Source organism: Capricornis sumatraensis, chromosome 5, assembly GCF_032405125.1.
Source record: "Capricornis sumatraensis isolate serow.1 chromosome 5, serow.2, whole genome shotgun sequence".
NCBI lineage: Eukaryota > Metazoa > Chordata > Mammalia > Artiodactyla > Bovidae > Capricornis > Capricornis sumatraensis.
In genome coordinates, this window is record NC_091073.1 from 38,065,194 (window position 1) to 38,070,632 (window position 5,439).

Below are 5,439 nucleotides of genomic sequence, written 5' to 3' on the forward strand. Positions count from 1 at the left end.
GGAGAGTTTTGAAAAAATACTGTTGCTGAGTGTTGTCTCCAGAGATTCTGTTATTATTGGCCTGGGGTGTGGCCCCAAGCACCAGGGTGTTCAAAAATCCTAAGTATTTAATGTCCAGTTGGGATGGAGAGGCACTGCTCTCCAGGGAAGCTTTACTGTAGAGACAGTGGAAGGGGAGAAGCATGATTCAATTTTATCTGAACTAAAGGAGTTATTTAACTTCACAAGGGACTTTCTTCATAAATTATCTCTCTTCTGGCAAACTGCGGAAGTCCATTTATATAGAGGAGTCCTATATGGGACTATGTGGGCGTCCTTAGCGTAGAGATAGACACTGAAGCCACGGCCCTTGCAAAGCATGTAGTGAGAACAGAAATGGTAAGGATGGAGCCTGGGGAATAATATTTAAGAGATGTGCAGGGGAAGAGCCGAAGACCTATAGTAAAGGTTACTTCCTGCATTTTAAAAGGTAAAGTGCCACTGAAAGGCCAGGTGGGAGGAGACCTGAAAGGGGTCCAGTGGATTCAGCAAAAAAAGTTCTCATGAGAACCTTTCTGAGAGAACACCCAGGAAGTAGTGCTGCTAAACCAGATTTTAGTGATTGAGGCAAAGGTGGGAAGGGAGGAAGAGGATATGATCTCTATGGAGCTTTTTACAGAAAGTTTGGCTTTAAAAATGTGTCAACAGACTTTCAGCTATGAGCATGGGAATACCCAGATAAAAATGATTCAGACCATAGAGTCACTCCCATTCAATACATACACACACACACAGACCCGCACACAACATGTAAGAAACACAGAACTTAGGACTCCAGTTGGTTTCTCTGGGAAATTCTTACCCACCCTTCATGGTCATAAGATGGCAGAAGCATCTCCAAAGGCCACATCATCACATGACAATGACTAGAGGGAAAGCTCTCTGCATGTGCTTCCCTCCTTTCATCAGGGACAAAACCCTCCTAAAAATCCCCAGCAGACTTGCCTTAATGACTCAGCGATCCTAACACTCACTTTCCACTCCCCCAGCTACAAATGTACATCTGGCATTTTTTCCCCTTTATAATGGGAGGTAAGCTCTGCTTTCCAGGGAGAAGAGGGGAGAATTAAAAGCTGGCTACCAAGGCAACCAAGAGTTCCAGGGAGGGTGTGGAGGAGTGTGGTAGCCAGAGGGAGACACCGGTTTAATGCAAGGTTTTTGCTTGTTCATTTTAACATGGTTGAAACTGAGCATGTTTCAAAGCTTTTCACAGAAAACTTACAATCATAGCTGTGAGATGCCTGTGATGATGGGGTGCAGTGGAACGTGGAGCACGAGAGACAGACAGGCATCTCTTCCATTTTCACTGGAGGGAAGGAGGAGGAGGAGAGGGCGGGCGGAGGTGAGTGTGTAGGTGTGCTGGGAAGTAGAGGGGATTCCCATGGAATGGCTTTGGTTTTTCCCCTGTGAACTAGGCAGCCGAGTCATCTGCTGAGGGTCAGGGAGCGTGGACTACACACAGCACAGTTGTCCAGGCAACACAGGACTTCCACATGGTTTTAAGGGCATAGTTGAGGTTGGCTGCCTTAAATCTAAAATTACTCTAATTAGGGACATTTATGATTTTTTCCCCCTCCAGTTGCACTAGACACCTGGCCACAGGTGTTGAGAAAGCAGAAGGGTTAGCATTTTAGGGGACTTTCTGCCCAGGTGTGGGATAAGAGAACTGAAGATACTATCACAAGAGTGACTGCAGTGAGAGAACACAGAATCTAAGCTGGAAGAAAGTGAAAACGAGAGACTAGATCCACTGAGGAGTCAAGAGACCAAAAAACTGGAGACACTGAAGTGACCAAGGGACTGATGTACTGGCCAGGAGTGAAAGATTGAAAGGGATTGGAGGAGAAGGCTTAATAAATGGTCCATCTCGGCCTGTTTCAAACACAGTGCCATTCTGGGTGTTGCCAAAGTCCAGAATGTTGCATCGGAATGAGTGCCTGAAGCACAATAAAGATCAGCAAATGAGAAGTGATGGTTATTTGCTGGGTCATCTGTGTGGCCAATTTGTAAAAATGGAGGTGTATGAAAAAAGCACCTTTCTCACTTTATTGGCTTCTGAGTCTCCTGGGGATCTTATTAAAATGCAGATTGTGGTTCAGTAGATCTAGGGTGAGGACTGAAGCTCTGCGTTTCTAAGCAGTTAGCAGGTAATGGCCTGCTTGTAGTCCAGGAACCACGCTCTGAGCAGCAAGACACTGGAAAATCCTACCATTGACCTGATACAGACACAGTCTCTTCTTTATTTAAATAATCTTCTACCCTCCTCAGTGACAAACTCTGTGACAAATATAGCATATTAAAAAGCAGAGACAGTACTTTGCCGACAAAAGTCTGTCTTCTTAAAGCTATGATTTTTCCAGTAGTCATGTATGGATGTGAGGGTTGGACTATAAAGAAAGCTGAGCGCCGAAGAATTGATGCTTTTGAACTGTGGTGTTGGAGAAGGCTCTTGAGAGTCCCTTGGACTGCAAGGAGATCCAACCAGTCAATTCTAAAGGAAATCAGTCCTGAATATTCATGGGAAGGACTGATGCTGAAGCTCCAATACCTTGGTCAACTGATTAGAAGAACTGACTCACTGGAAAAGACCCTGATGCTGGGAAAGATTGGAGGTGGGAGGAGAAGGGGACAACAGAGGATGAGATGGTTGGATGGCATCACCACCTCGATGAACATGAGTTTGAGCAAGCTCCAGGAGTTGGTGATGGACAGGGAAGCCTGGTGTACTGCAGTCCATGGGGTCACAAAGAGTCGGACACGACTGAGCAACTGAACTGAACTGAACCATCCTCAAGGGGGTGGTCCCTAGAAACTGTGTTCTATGTGGTCCCACCTGTTGACTCTTGGGGATGGAGGACTTTATGCATCTAGAAATCAGTCTATAATCTGGATTGAGCCCATTGAAATTTCTCATGAGAATCTGAACTCAAAGACGAGAGACTGAGCCCCCCAAGCAGTGGCAGGCACTGGAGCTATAAGATCCATTTTCCCTGAGTTTAGCACCAAAACCAAACTAAAGCCATTGGTTTCTTGAAGTTTTGGGTGAGGAGCAGTCATGAGGAAACTGGGTTTTAGGAAAAGGAATGGAACAGAGGCACAGAAAATTGATGAGACAAGAGAACAAGCAGCTAAAGAGCCAGAGGGTCACTATTCCTGACTCAACCTTTCTCCTCAAATACACCCTCCATGAATATCTAGTCTCTCTGGCCTGTCTTCTTGACTCTGCTCTTCACCTTGGTTAATGTATGGTCTTCTTTGGGGGTTTTGATTTAAAAGGCTCCTTGGGGAAGCTTTCCCTGCCACCAGAATAGGGTGAGTGCATCTCCACAGTGTGGGGTTTTCCTGATGGCTCAGTGGTTAAGAATCCAAAAGCTAGTGCAGGAGATGCCAGAGACACGGGTTTGATCCTTGGGTCAGAAGATCCCTGGAAAAGGAAATGGCAACCTACTCCAGTATTCTTGCTGCGATAATCCTATAGACAGAGGAGCATGGCGGGCTACAGTCCATGGGATTGCAAACGCTGCACGAAGAAAGCCAATTCTGACTCCAGGTTGGAAACTGTTTAACTTACCTCTATTATTATAATCATACTCAATGGCTTGTTTAGAGGAGCCTGCCCCTCTGGTTTAATGTAAATTAATTTGCCTTTGTTCAGTTCAAGGACAGATTGTTTGTCCCTGCCCACCTGTGAATAGAAGAGATTAACACAACCCTTCTGAAGGCTGGACATCCCTTTGGAGATGTTTTGCAAGACTGAAGAACCTTTCACTTTACTTCCCCACTGCCCCTCCCTCTCTATTCTGCCTTTTGACTTTAGTTCCTCATTGCTTCTTTCTCTCTGTCTATAAAAGAACCTGGCATCCAGACCCCAATAAGATGGCTATTTGGAGGTGCTACTCTGCCATCTTCTCAGTCTGCTGGCTCCCAACTAAAGTCTCTTCCTTGCCGCAACACCTCCTCTCTTGGATTCATTGGCCTATCATGCAGTGAGCAGAGCAAGCTTGGACTCGGTAACAGAGTCTCAGACATGACTAAAGAAGCATACAAGCAAGCAACCATTTGGAAACTTACTTGCCAGGTGTCTTAAAAATTTTCTATTCAATTATTTTTTTAAAGGTTGAAATTAGATATAGTTCCATTTACTGTTATCATCTTCACTTTTTCCATCAGAAGGAGCTCAAGAGAGGTTAGATATTAGATAACTGTCCCAAGATTACATAGCTTGTAGATGGTGGCATCAAGGTTTGAGGGCAGATATAATCAACCTCAAAGCTTGTGCTATTAGTCACTCCGTGAGTCACGTGTCTCTCTTTGCCACTCTAACCTCAACACTATGACCATGACTGTCTCTTGATGACTGTATTACTCTATTTGGTGGTTGCCTGGTACTGAGCAGGTTCTCAGAAGTATTGTTGAATGAATGTGGCCACCTATGAGTGAATAAAATTACTTATTGGGTCAAACGTCTAATAGAACTGGGTGCAAGATTGTGTAGCATTCCTCTTAGAACAGAAAGTCCTGACAAAGAGAAGACCCATGAAATACAGAGCTGGTAGATGGAAATGCTCCATACCTGATTCCACTGGAGCTTTGTGGTTCTTAGTCCATCCCTTATCCCAATCCCTTGTCCTAAACTCTAGAGGGACCACGTGGAAATTTCTCTTGGATTCTAAGTGTCACAGGGCTACAGTGTTCTAACATGCGCTCTCCCTGCGAACACACCTCAGTCACAGCTCTCTTCAGTGTAGGAGCTGTAGTGTGTGGGTTACCTAGCGTGGTTGCATGTGTTCCCTAATACTTACAAAGGCTCCCAAATGCAGAGTGACGCTGGGTTGCCTAGGGTGCCTGTCCACCTCGGGTTCTCCAGCTTCAAACCTGAAGAGGTTGACATACAACGCATTTTTCCTCTGCGGCTACACTTATGCTTCTCAGCAGCATCACCAGCAGGATGAGTGGACAAGTCGAAGAAATACCTAAGCACGGATTACCTCTTGACCGTCTCTGTCCAAGACATAGGTTCCCTATCACAGAACAAACCAGACAAACACACAAACATGATAAACAATGATCAACCACTCCCTTTGCATCCTAGTGGTGCAAAGATTGGGGTGGTTAAAGCAGGCTGGTTGTTTTTAATAAGTTTCAGCCCAGTGCGAGGCTATCTTCCCGAGATGTGCTCTGCCCACCCGGGTCGCGCAAGCGCTAATTACTAGGAGCCAGAGAAAGCGGGGAGCCGGGAGATCCGCTGCCTCGCGGGGAATAAACTGGCACCTCTAGAAATAAAGCTCCGTAGCCAATGCGGCGCCCCGGCGTGCGGGATTGGCGGCCTCGGCCGTGACGCGGCCTGGGCGGGCCGAGTCGGTTTGCGACAGTGGCCGCGGGTCCCGGCCGTGGGAGGGG